The 14,468-nt window shown below is 40.5% G+C and overlaps 1 protein-coding gene across 1 annotated transcript in view; it reads left to right on the forward strand.

The window, feature by feature from the left end:
* Positions 1 to 14,468, forward strand: part of phf2 (PHD finger protein 2) — a 170,324-nt gene that overhangs the window by 74,959 nt on the left and 80,897 nt on the right.

Below are 14,468 nucleotides of genomic sequence, written 5' to 3' on the forward strand. Positions count from 1 at the left end.
TAAAAATGTTGCAGTGACAAGCCGCTTTTTCACTTCAAAAGAAAAACATAATTTGTTTCTAAAGAAAAACCCCAATTTGAGTTTAAGTTTTTTTAACCAGTTTGTCAATATGTGGCTTAAGTTAAAAGTGAGGGAGTCGTCAAGTAAGATGCCAAGATATTTGTACTCGTGAACCACCTCTGTAACGTGTTGAGGAACTTTCTTAGTGTTTGAAAACAGCATAAATTTAGTCTTATCAGCATTGAGGACTAGTTTTAGCTGAAGTGAGAGCTGCACAATAGTAAAAGCTTTCTGCAAGGATTCAATGGCTTTAGCAGGAGTTAATCCAAAACAATAAATGATTGTGTCATCCACATAAAAATGCATGTTAGCATTTGATGCATTTTGTGCAAGTTCATTTATATACATAATGAACAGAAGGGGAGCTAGTATTGAGCCCTGTGGCACCCCCTTGTGGACACTCGTATATTCAGAACAAACACCTTCACACTTAATGCACTGAGTCCTGCCACTCAAACAATTAGCAAACCAGGAAACTGCATGATCTGACATGTCAAAACAAAGAAGTCTCTGCTGTAAAACAGCATGATCCACAGTATCAAAAGCTTTTGACAAGTCGATAAAAAGTGAGGCACAATACTATTTTTTGTCAAGAGAAACGAGTATGTCATTGATCACTTTTAATAAAGGAGTAACAAAAGCAGATTTCCAAATGGATGGAATTTCTTTATTTTGGACTGTAAGATTAAAAAGGATTATTAAGGGTTGTGCTATAAAATCAGCTGCAATTTTTAAAAAATAGGGCTCTATCATGTCTGGTCCAGGAGATTTCCTGTGATCTAATGTTTTGAGAGCTTTATGAACTTGCTGCACTGTAAAAGGATCAAAATTGAACGAATCCTCAAAAGACACTGGAGGGTCTCTGCAGGAAGTCACATGAACTGCTCCTAAAGAGTCACATAAAGAACCAGATGAAACAAAATGCTTATTAAAGCAGTATAAATTTTCACTTTTATCATAGACAGGGCCTGAATCTGTTATGACAAATTTTGTTAGAGACTGGTAAAATTTGTTTACAGATAGAGACCAAATCATTTTCCAAAATTTGTTTGGATTATTGAGATTCTCCGTTGTGACAGATAAGTAATATTCTGATTTAGCCTTTCTAAGAAGAGCGGTACATTTATTTCTTAATTGTCGAAAAACAGACCAATCAGTGGCAGAATCACTTTTTCTGGCTTTGCCCAAGAAATGTTGCACTGATGGATTAACTTGGACAATTCTGCAGAAAAACACGTCCCTTCACTCTACATTTCCTGATGGGAGCATGCTTGTTTACAATATGCATAAAACCTTTCCCAAAGAAACTCCAAGCAAGCTTGATATCAGGCAGCAGATTTATTTGCCCCCAATTGGTCAAAGATAAATCACAATGAAAAGCTTGTTCATTAAATTTTTTTAAATTCCGCTTGTTAACAATGCGGGGTTCAGATATGGGAATTTTACGGCTCCTTGAAGTAGCAACAACACAATGGTCACTCAAGTCATTGCAAAAGACACCCAGGGATGATAATTTGTGAGGGACATTGGTAAGAAATAGGTCAATCAAAGTGGATTTATCAGGATTTTAATATTTGACCTAGTAGGTTGATTAACCAACTGGCTAAGATAAATGGAGTCACAAAATGATTTAAATTCATCAGAAGCCGTATTTAACCAGTCCCAATTCAAATCTCCAGCCAGTAGGAGTTCGTTATAGTTTAATTTAGACAAAAGGCACTTCAGGGACATTAGTGCATCCTTGGTGGCAGATGGAGGCCTGTAACACCCAACAACAGCTATAGACAGGGACTTGACAGTTTGCACGTTCAAGGCAAGAAACTACATTTGCTTACTAATAGACTCGGACAGAACAGTTGTTACATCAAATCTAGTTTTGACATAGATGGCTACCCCACCACCTTTTTTAGGTCTGTCAGTGCGAAGAACATTGTATCCGAATATGTTAATGTCTTCATTTCTAATAGATTTAGTCAGCCAAGTTTCCGAAATTATTACAACATCCGCATCTGTTGAATCAACCCAAGTTCTAACCATGTCCATCTTTGGTAATAGGCTACGTGCATTTGGATGAATAAATTTAATTCTTGATATGGATTTAAAATCAGCGGGAGTCTGAACACATTGCCTCTCTGGTCCAGGATTTGGTTGTACATTTCCAGATATAAATAAAAGCAAGACAATCACTCTTTGTTTCACGTTGCTTTTAGAAGCAATCTTTTCATTTGATTCAGCTAGGTAATTCTTTTCTTTTAGTTAAAATGTTAAATTGTATAAAGCTAAAAAACTGAAGTTTAGGCAAATTAAAGCGCAAATATGACCACAAATTTAAGGCCCAAGCTGAAAGAGTCTGTGGTGACACTGGATGTGATCTGAAGTAGATTTAGTGCCACTATAGTAGGTATCCTGCTTATTAAGTGAGAAACTTTCACCAGGATCATTGCTTGGATTCACATCCCAAACAGCCAAAAAGCATAATAAAGTCATAAAAAAAGCTATCTTCAACTTACAGAATTGTCCTCAGCAAAATGTCCTGGTTCCAGATAGGTGGTACAGGCCAAGACCTGTTAGCCCAGGGTCCAGGTGGATGATACAGGCCGAAACCTGTTAGCCCAAGGGCCAGGTGAATGGTGCAGGCCGAAACTTGTTAGCCCAGGGTCCAGGTGGATGGTGCAGGCCGAAACCTGTTAGCCCAGGTTCCAGGTGGTTGGTGCAGGCTGAGACCCGTTAGCCCAGGGTCCATGTGGTTGGTGCAGGCCGAGACCTGTTAGCCCAGGGTCCAGGTGGTTGGTGCAGGCCGAGACCTGTTAGCCCAGGGTCCATGTGGTTGGTGAAGGCCGAGACCTGTTAGCCCAGGGTCCAGGTGGTTGGTACAGGCTGAGACCCGTTAGCCCAGGGTTCAGGTGGTTGGTGCAGGCCAAGACCTGTTAGCCTAGGGTCCAGGTGGTTGGTACAGGCCGAGACCTGTTAGCCCAGAGTACAAGTGGATGATGCAGGCCGAAACCTGCCAACCCAGAGTCCAGGTGGATGGTGCAGACCGAGACCCGTTAGCCCAGGGCCATCTCAGAGCACATGTGGCAAAACACCCCAAACTAAATAAAAGTTTACACTTCTCTAGAAGACCAATAAAAGAGCTGCATAAAAACAACAACTGGTACTTCGAGAAAGCTAAAAATGCATTAAAATTCATAAAACGCCTTAGCCTTATGAGAGGCACTGAGCAAACTCAAAACATGCTGCCATCTTGGATTGAGCTTTGAGTGGAACGCTATACACTAACACTGGATAATTCACAGTAAAAATGTGCAAATAAAATAAAATGCGCAATAAAAAATGCATGCAAAGGAGAAACAGACAAATAGATTGAAGTTGTACATGAGGTATATGAATTAATGAGTTTTTTGGCAGGTTAAGTTGTTCATCAGTGTGATTTTCTGTCTGGTTGTTTTGAAACGCTCTGTAACGTTGACCAGAGGGGAGGAGTTTAAACCGTGTGTGTCCAGGGTGTGAGGGGTCTCCAGAGATGTTACCAGCTCACTTCTTGGTTTGGGCTGGTGTAAGTCCTAGATCAAAGGCAGGTTGACTCCAATGATTTTTTTCTGTAGGCCTGACAGTTCGTTGAAGTCTGTGCCTGTCCTGTTTGGAGGCAGAGGGAAACCAAACAGAGATGGAGATGCACAGGACAGACTGGATGATGGATGTGTAGAAGATGATGAGCAGTTCCTGGGGCAGGTTGAACTTCCTGAGCTGTCTAAAGAAGTCCATCCTCTGCTGTGCTCTTTTCCTGATGGAGTCTATGTGGGAGGTCCACTTCAGATCCCAGGAGATGGTGGATCCCAGGAACCGGAAAGTCTCCACAGTAGCCACAGTGTTGATGAGGATTGGTGGGGGGGTCATGGTGGGCTTCTCCTGAAGTCCACTATCATTTCCACAGGCTTGAGTGGGTTCAGCTCCAGGTTGTTCTGACCACACCAGAGGACCAACTGTTCCAACTCCTGTCTGCATGCAGCCTCATCACCATCCTGGATGAGTCCAGTGATGGTGGTGTTGTCCGCAAACTTCAGGAGCTAAACAGAGGGGTTCCCTGAGGTGCAGTCATTTGTGTAGAGGGAAAAGAGCAGTGGGGAGAGCACACACCCCTGAGGGGCACCAGTGCTGATTGTCTGTGTGCTGGATGTGATGCTCCCCAGCCACAACTGCTGTGTCCTGTCCATCAGGAAGTTGGAGATCCACTGACTGGTGGGAGCTGGCACAGAGAGGTTGGAGTGTTTATTGTGGAGAATGTCAGGAATGATTGTGTTGAACGCTGGGGATGATGTTCCTTAACACAGAATGCAGGTACCTTCAAGCAATAACGCATTGCTTATGATTTTTGTCCCAAGTAACAAGCCAACCCCCCAACCAAAAAAAAACAATCTAAAAATTGAGCCTTGGTTTAAAAATGGTTGATGACTCAAAAAAGTGTGACCGTAGTTCATTCATTCGTGTTGTATATTTCAACATCAGAGGCGCAAATAAACTGCAACGTTTCAAAATGAGCCCCCATATAGCAAAGCACGTCTTCCATTTAATACAAACTCTGGAGCATTTTGAAATATTTGCAATGCCTGTGTTTCTGAACAGTGTTTTTGAAATTAATTCATTTATTCGTTCATTTTCTGTACTTCCTTATTCCAATTAAGGGTCATGGGGGTGGGGGGTGGGATGGAGCCTATCCCAACATCTTTTTCCATTGTATATTTTGTCTTGCATTTGTGCATGTACTGAGCATCATGTTTCTCCCCATGGTTGTTGTTGGCTTGTTAGCTGCTATTCATGTGAAGGGGATTACGAGCTGATGGTCATGTAGAGGTGGTTACTACATGATAGCTATGTGAAGGGTCTGTGGCTCGACCGTGGATGTAGATTTTCTATTTCGTCTGGAAATCAATCAAGAGACAATCATTGAGGGATTGCCATGATGACGATGTGAAGGGGGTTGCTCATTGATGGTCACCTAAAGTGGTTGTCTCAGTAGCTGGTGGTCAGGTAAAGGATCTGGTGCACAAAAATTCACTGCAAAATCAGTTCATCTTTATTATGCACACTTTTTAATTTGACAAATTACAAGATGGTATTATTGATTGTTTTTGCGAACTGTCTGCACACACTGGTTGGGATGGACTCGCCCACTCACCCACTCATCTACATTTTTGCTGTCCAGGCCCTACACTGTTACCAGTGCAGGAAAAATGATGGACTGATTTGTGTCACACCTTTGGTGATAACGATAAAAAAAAAAAAAAAAAAGAAAAACACAGAGGAGCCGTTATGGTTTCACAGGACATACCAGTTCAAGCCTGTCAGAAGAAAAGATTTCAGTATGGGGATTAATACTGCACAGTCAATGTGAAACATTAATGCATCTTATTATCACACTCATAATTATTAATGGGTGCTCAGTATAAGTCTGCTTATGCTGTTGTTTTTAATTGTCATGTTTTATGACACTTATGGTGTGCAATAGATATAAAGAGCTATGCATTATCATCTGTTACTTGATATATACTCGTATCTTATATATTTCAATTTATCATTGATATTACTTTAAATTAATTACAGCTGATTAACAATTAACAAGCCTGATTATCTTCCATATGCTGCTTGTGCTCTCCTTGATGTGACACAATAAAAGCCAAAGTCATCAGTGCCCCGTGCAGCTACCTCTGGTGCTGCACAGGGTATTTTTGTAATGTTTTATTTGACTCACTCTAGTGCAGCATATAACTGAAACAATCATGCAAATGGTGATAAAAGCATCAAATTCGGCAGAAATACTCCATAGACACTCCTCTTTTGAAAAATCCGATTGGCCACTTGACTTTTCAATCGGTGGTCAGGTAGGTGTCAATTGAAGAATTACACAGAGGTCAAAATTAAAAGATGCTCCAATCATATTGAAAAATATTCCACATTATTTGGCTGATCATAAAGATTCCGAAAAGGTATAGTTTGGACTATCTGTGACTATGGAGTTATGGGATAAAAACAGCAAGAATGGTGACAGAGGTCAGTTTCATTTTGTAGAGGGGTCAAAAGTTAAAGTTGCTCCAATTTTGGTAAAAGTGATGCAAATTATTAGTTGAGCTAATAGGATTAATAAATGGAATAGTGTTGACAGTGTTGAATGCTTGGTCTCCAAAGTAAAGGTCAAACAAGGTCGACGTCTATTGGATTCTATGACATGTGACATATGTTACCCCATAACGTGATAAGTAAGGATGATACATGGTCCAAACTATTCCTTTTTAAAACCGTGTTAACTCAACTAGTAATTTGCATCACTTTTTACCAAAATTGGAGCAACTTTAACGTTTGACCCCTGTACACACCGACACTGACCTTTGTCACCATTCTTGCTGTTTTTATCCCATAACTCCATAGAATTCAGTTACAGACCATCCAAACTATACCTTTTTGGATTCTTTATGATCAGGCAAATAATGTGGAATATTTTTCAATATGATTGGAGCATCTTTTAATTCTGACTTCTGTGTAATTCTTCAATTGTCCTCTACCTGAACGCCAACTGAAAATTCACGTGGCTTTTTTAAAAGAGGATTGTCTGACTATTTCTGCTGAATTTGATGCTTTTATCACCATTTGCAGGATTCCGCTCTAAATATTCTCTTATCTGCTGCACTACTTGTAGCTGATATGGCCAGCAGCTCTACCACCTGTTGAGTTTTTTTATAATATATATAAACTTGAGGCGGCACAATGGATTAGCGGTTAGCACTGTTGACTCACAGCAAGAAGGTTGTGGGATCGCTTCCCACCTGGTCCTTTCTGTGTGGAGTTTACATGTTCTCCCCGTGTTCGTGTGGGCCCCCTCTGGGTCCTCTGGCCTCCTCCCACTTCTAAACCCAGCCAGGTTAGGTGAAGTGGTAACTCTAAATTGACTGTAGGTGTGCATGCAAGTGTGAATGTCTATCCAAATGTGGCCCTGCAATAGAGTGCCATCCCATCCAGGGCATACCCTCCGAAATTGAATGAATAAATGAACGTAAGAACATTACCATCAGATGTTGCTTTGGCATAATCCAGATGTTTCAAAACTCAGTGGATGGCTCGGTAAAATTGGAAAGCAAAAAAGTGGGTTCTTGGAGCCCAACCGCTGAAATAGTTTTTAAAACTTTTTATATTTTCCCCTTTTTTTCCAGTTAATAGAAAGTTCAGTAAAAGATGTTAATTTCTTAATGTTGCCGTTATGATGTCAAAATGTTTACAGATCATTTCTCTGTGTGGCTGTGTCCTGCCCGCTGCATGCAGAAATGAACCACAGCTTCGCATGTTGGGCTGCTGAGATATTTTGATGCAGCTACACTTGAAGCTAAAATTAAACTATAATCAAGATTGTTTTCTTTCTTTTTTTTTAATTGACCAGAGCAGTGCATAAACAGCACCGTTCTGATTGTTTGCGGAGCAGCAAAATTTCTGGGCTCAATCAATGATTGCAGCACTCGAGTCAATGCAAACATGACCAAGATCACTAAATTGCTTGAGCTTTGGATTGACCATCCCACTCATTATTATTATTATTATTATTATTATTATTATTATTATTATTATTAGGGCCCGAGTAGGCAACGTCCTACGAGGACCCTATTGTAATTGCGCTGTTTATTATTATTATTATTATTATTATTATTTATTATTATTAGGGCCCAAGTAGGCAACGTCCTACGAGGACCCTATTGTAATTGCGCTGTTTATTATTATTATTATTATTATTAGGGCCCGAGTAGGCAACGTCCTACGAGGACCCTATTGTAATTGCGCTGTTTATTATTATTATTATTATTATTATTTATTATTATTATTAGGGCCCGAGTAGGCAACATCCTACGAGGACCCTATTGTAATTGCGCTGTTTATTATTATTATTATTATTATTTATTATTATTATTATTATTATTCTCACTCTTGAAATCGAAATTTCGGCCTCTTCCCATGCTCAAAAACTCACCAAACTTTCCAAAGTCGTCCAGCCGGATCCGAAATTCGATATTTTGGGGGTGTCGCACATGGTCGCAGAAAAATCGTGAAATAGCGCCCCCTAGAAATTTTCAAAAACCCCTCCGCATTGGGCTTTTTTCGTGGTAGCCTCACGAAATTCGGTACACATATTTACCATGCCAGGACGCACGAAAAAGTCTCTTACTGTCATGGTGAAATATTGACAGGAAGTCGGCCATTTTGATTTTAAGTTTTGATTTTGAGCAAATTTTTGCCATTTTTGGCCATTTCCACTACTTACATTTGAACGAACTCGTCCTAGGGATTTTATCCGATCGTCTTCAAATTTGGTCAAAATCATCACAACACAATGGTGATCAAAAGTTATCATAAGATTCTAATTAAGTCAAAAGGCGTGGCTGCTAGGGGTCGTCAAACTTTGGCGAGCTTTTCGGAGCACGCCATTTCACTTTGAACGGCTGTCACGCCCACATACTTCATCGTAGAGCCTTCAAACTTGCTGGACATGATGAGGGCTCCGCCCTGAACGTCTACATATCTTAAGTTCCCACCTGCGCCATAGCGCCCCCCGGTGGTGGCGGGAAATGTCCTAATTTACTTTAAGAGGTTTTGTCACATCATCATGAAAATTGATACACAGGTCGAGCACGACAACCTCTTACAATTCATAGGGGCCTCGCCCATGGGTGGGGCAAAATGCTTCAATAGCACCCCCTTGAAACTTTCAAAAACCCCTCCACATAGGGGTTTTTTTGGAGTAGGGAGATGAAAATTGGTACACGTGTGACTTGCATAGACGTACAAAAAAGTCTCTTGCACCATGGGTCTACTCCAAACAGGAAGTCGGCCATTTTGAATTTTCTTCTCATTTTGGCGTGATTTCCACATGTTGTATTTGAACTAACTCCTCCTAGGGATTTTGTCCAATGCACTTCAAATTTCTTTGACAACATCCAAAGATGATACTGACCAAAAGTTATCGAAAGCTTTTCTCTATGTTGAAGGGTGTGGCCGCTATGGTGCCGCCATTTTGACCCTTTGCCATGGAACATCAAGTCATGATAACTCCTTCATGCTTTGCCTGATTGACTTGAAACTTCACATGTATGATGACGGTTGGCCCCTGAACACACCCAGCCCCTCTGTTTGTACACTGAGCGCCCCCTAGTGGATGAACAATCAACATGTCATAACTCCTTGATGCACTGTGTGATTTGTTTAAAGTTTTAACTGTGTGATGAGTGGTTGCCCCTGCATGCACATGCCCACATGTGGTCACAAGGGCACCCACTGGCCTGGGTAGGCGGTTGCGCGGAACGAGGGCCCGTATATGACTGCTTGCAGTCCTAGTTATTATTATTATTCAACCATTACAGTATTGGATTAATCATTTCTGATGTATGAAGTGTCACAGTGTATTTGTTCTCTTATTATATTTGTTCTGTCACATTATTGGAGTTGTGCTGTAGGTTTTATATTTTTACCCGAGACCAAAATGAAATGAAAATCACTGGCTGGTCTCTCTGACTGCTAGTCCAACACAGTTGAATCCGCTCCGAAACTGCTGTTTCTCTGTAAATGTAACATGTTTCTCATATATTATGTCAAAGCTAGAGAGAAATAAACACTTCTAAAACTGAAAACGCTGTTTTTGTAACCTGATAACTCCTCCGGAGTGATTTACAAGAGATCTCGTGAACATTAGGGCCCCTTCACACATAGTACAAATGTGCATGAAGCAGGAATCGTATGCAATACGTGTAAAATCAGAGCTGCCTCTAACGCCTCGTACACCTGTTGCTGCAACTATTTGCACACCAGAGGCTGAAAGACAGAGTGTGCCTTGTGGAGCCCGTTCGAGCCCTCTCGCGGCAGGTGTCAGCCAAATTCCAGCTGACACACAAACATCAGTCAGTTATCATGGCACTTTTTTCTCTTTTTAAAAAAAAATACATTTATGTCCTTGTTGATTTCAGACATTTTTCTGTACCTTATACAGGACAGTGATGGTAGCGCAATGGTAAAGTTTCTGGCTGGCAATCAGAGCTTTTGTAAATTGCAGGTTCGAATCCTGTGGGTGGCATGTATTTTCTTTTTTACAGCAGCTGCGCAATTTGGTTACACATGCTACAGCTGCTCAATTTCAATTTATTTTCATTTATATAGCACCAAATCACAACAAAGTTGCCTCAAGGCTCTTCACACAAGTAAGGTCTAACCTTACCAACCCATCACACTGTGTTCCCGCTGTGACGGTTTTGTGCACACTCGTGCACGAACCAGAGGGTTTGTTCATGCCTGCCCATCAGCTCGATGTTTTCGTGGTTCACTCATACGAGCTGTTTCGTACTATGTGTGAAGGGGCTTTTAGTGTGCACATGCATCACATGCGATCAAAGGCAACTTCCAGTGTTTTCAAAAGCTCATGTATGTGCACACGCACACCCTCCTGCATACACTGTTGAAAGGTAAATAAAATATTGTTTATGATTGATTGATTAACTGAGTTTATTCTGCAGCATCGAATATATAATTGATACACAGATAACAGAATAAAGCATAAAGGCTTAATACCATTATGGTCCTTGTGAAATTATCACATGACAAAATAGAGGGGCTTGATTGAACATGTACAAATTGTACATAAGACAATAGGTTCTTAATAATTAATGTCAATAACAATAAATGTATTATTTTCACTAAATTTATAATTTTATATATATGTGTGTGTGTATAGTTTGCACTGTGATACTAATTAAACAAGTGCAAATTATAAAGAAGACAATAAGATCTTAATAATTAATGTAAATAGTATACCCATATATATATACACACAACAACAAATCTAGCACCAAAATTAGGAGTAGAAAAACAATGGTCTAGAAGATAGGCTAAACATTTAAACTAAAAGTCACAATAATAACAAATAAATGGATTGACTTCCTCTTCCCTTAACTGACTGAATAAAAATGACTGTATTTTAAAACTTACCTTGTTGCTTATGGTTAACCTTGACCTATTTTAAGAGGTCTGTTTCCTGTTTTTATGCTCATATGGCCGAGGCTATTTTAGCACCCTTATATTATAATATTTTTTATAGGTTAATCGGTTTGAAAAATGCTTCAACTGCACCATAATTATGACTGAGTTCTCCGAGCTGGCGATTGTGTGGCTGTAACAGTGAAGCGCTGAGTGGATTCATCACACTGATTGTTAACAGTTAAAACAGACAGTTCCTCTGACTGTTGTTCTTCCTGGAGCTCCAGAATTTACATTTTCTGTTTTTTCCCCCCGGTTTCTTGTGATTTCACTGCTTGTCCACTGACCTGGCTCCAGTTTAATGCATATTTCAGCTTGTTTTGTTTTCTTTTGATAAGAAAAACCTGCGTTTGCTCAGGATGTCACAGTCATGTTTTTCTTCCCCTGATCTCTTCATTAGTAACCATTCAAATGTCATTCCAGCAGGATTTATTCCAAGAATTCTCTGGAAAGCCATCCAGTCTAAATAGCATTTTAATGAAACACTTCAACCAGTCGGGGCATTAAATTTAATGTGATTATTGGTAGCTCATTAAATAAAAGTCTTGTCCAAACTATAAATTAATAGATGACTCTTTAAAAATTACATGACTCATTCAAAATTTCCATAGCGCTTTCCATCGAGCAGATGCTCAAAGAGCTTTGATCTCACATTTACTTCCCCAGCCAAGGCCGGGACCCATTTTTACAGCTGGGTGCACTGAGACAATGCAGCTTAAGTGTCCTGTCCAAGGACACAGACAGGTAACATGAGCGGGATTCAAACTCAGGTCTCCTTATCCACTGACCTACCTGCTCTACAAGAGAATTTCCTCAACCGTGTCTGCACACGGGCTGCACGTAATCACCTCAGCGCTGTGCTCGTTACACACAGCCGACCCCAGACCCGTGAGTTCCAGCTAACATGGCAGACGTAACAGTACACTTTCAGCTCAGGTCCTTGTGATGTCCAGTAGGGGAGTCAGTCGGGACCCAAAGCAGATTTAAAAGGAGATGACCAGAATGCTTTTGGATGAGGTCTGTTGTTTTGTCCAACATTTTCACCCTGCGTTGTGGTAGGCACAGCTGTCACAAAGGTGTGAAATGAGTAACGTGAGGGGCTGAGATGTTAACGGCCTTTCAGCTACTCCCTGTGGTTAATGCCACCAGTCAGTGCTATGCTGCAGGTGTGTCCGCGGTGCACATGAGCTGTAACACGCTGCTCCGTTTGTAGCATCTGCACCATTAAAACAGCACCCTGCGTGCTTCAGAGTCCTGTGATGAGCTGTTACTGTGTCCCCGGCGTGAGCTGAAAGGCTCCGCCTCTCCTGCAGAACAGTGCGAGCACGCACAGATAAGGGATGGATGCAGCACCCGTACACTGGAGACGGACATGAAACGAGGTGGAAATGTTCAGTCAGCTCTGAAGATTCAAAGCACTCACATCCAAACGGTCTCACTGAGCTGCAATTCGTCAGAAATCAATATCTGCTCACTGCCTTCATGCTTTACAAAGTCACACATGTTCCATACGTATATCGACTCTGTCTGGAGTGGAATGCTGAGTAGCTGCTGGTTTGTTTGGTGAAACGAAAGGGTATGAAAATCTGGAATTATTCAGGCATGAGAATTTTAGGATTTTTCATGAAATCCGGATTTTTTTTTTTTTTTTTTTTAGGTTAATGTGGACGAAATATTCCTGAATTGTTTTAGGCATCTGTTTGGCTGGTTTAAAAATTGGTTCTAATTTTGCCTAAAACCCAGGAACTCCTACAGTGAGCCCCAGACCCTTGTCCAACTTTCAAGATTTTTTGGGGGGATGTCTCATTTTCATGCCTGAATTATTGCATTGGTTTTTGTTTTTCCTGTGCACCTGTTGCTGTGTACTTAAATAACCATTAAAAATACAACAGTCTGACAAATAGCCACTCAGACTCACAGCGTTTTCATCAGCATTGAATGGGATTGAAAGAAAAAGACTTTCTTAAGTATCAGCAGGCCTGTCACCATAACTATAATAATTATATTGCTATATTGTTACCCTGCACATCAGCAAAGCCATTAGTCAGGTGCTGTTCTCACTGACGTGTGTGTATATCTGCAGACAAGATAAATCAGAAACAGCTTGATGGATTTTCTTCAGACTTGGTGGGAATAATAAATGGATAGATGTCTAGAAGTGATTTGATTTTGGTGTAGTTTGGTCAAAGGTCAAGGAAAACATGGTCTGAAAAACACATTTTTTTGTATCTCTGAACCACCAAGAAGACTCGACGGATCAAACATAGCGGCAGTATTACCTGGGTAGATATCCGGAGGTGATTTAATTTTATGGCAGTTTGGACAAAGGTCAAAGTCAAAGAAAACAGTCTGAAAAACACCTTTTTTTTGTGAATCCCAACAACCAAGAGACCTCGCTCGATCATTAGACTTTGGAGTAGATGAGTCAAAGGTCAGTCGTCAAGGTTAAGTAACACATGGTCTGAAAAACAACTTTTTACCTCTGCCAATGAAGTTGGAGGAGGTTATGATTTCTCCCTTATTTCCGTTTGTTTGTCTGTTTGTGAACAGCCTGTAACCCACAATTTTTCATATATTGTTATAATATTTTTACTGTCGATTCATATCCTGATAGGCAATAACTGATTCAGTTTTCAAGGTCAAAGGGCACAGTCAGGAAAAACCTTGGAAAAATGGGTAAATCCCTATGTTTAACATCAAACAAATTTTCTGAAATTCATAACTGTCAGAAAATATAAATGTCTTTCATATTTGAGAGTGTTATGTAGGATGGTATCCTTTACTGACTGATAAAGTAAGTTTGATCTGGATCTGATCCAGATTACAGATTTTGTGGCCATTTACATTTAACATTGAAAATTGAAAACCCCATTTAATGTATATTTTACATTATATCTTAATCAAATATGCCATGATCACTCTCATATTTGAAAGTGAGGTGCAGACTGGTACTCACTATCGCCTGACAAAGTTTGATCTGGATCTGATCCGGATTGTGGACTTTGAATTTAATATTGAAAAGACCATTTGTGTACATTTTGCATTATATCTCAGTCAAAAGTCCATCAATTACTCTCCTTTGTGACAATGAGTTGTAAACAGGTGCACTCAATGAATACACTAATGGATATTTGATTTTAACATTGGAAAGCCCTTACCTCATGTCTGTCTGGACCATGGGCAACCAGAAGCGGCAGTGGAGGAGATCCAGGGTCTGGTGATCTCCAGGATGACAGAACAGTTTGGAGGAGTGGTAGAATTGGAGGACTCCGGGCCTCGCTTCCGGTGACACAAAAGTAGCCCGGGAGGTCGCCTCCTGGGTCGGGATGGTGGTCCAAAACCTCCTGGAT

This window comes from Thalassophryne amazonica, chromosome 3 (assembly GCF_902500255.1).
Source record: "Thalassophryne amazonica chromosome 3, fThaAma1.1, whole genome shotgun sequence".
NCBI classification, from domain to species: domain Eukaryota; kingdom Metazoa; phylum Chordata; class Actinopteri; order Batrachoidiformes; family Batrachoididae; genus Thalassophryne; species Thalassophryne amazonica.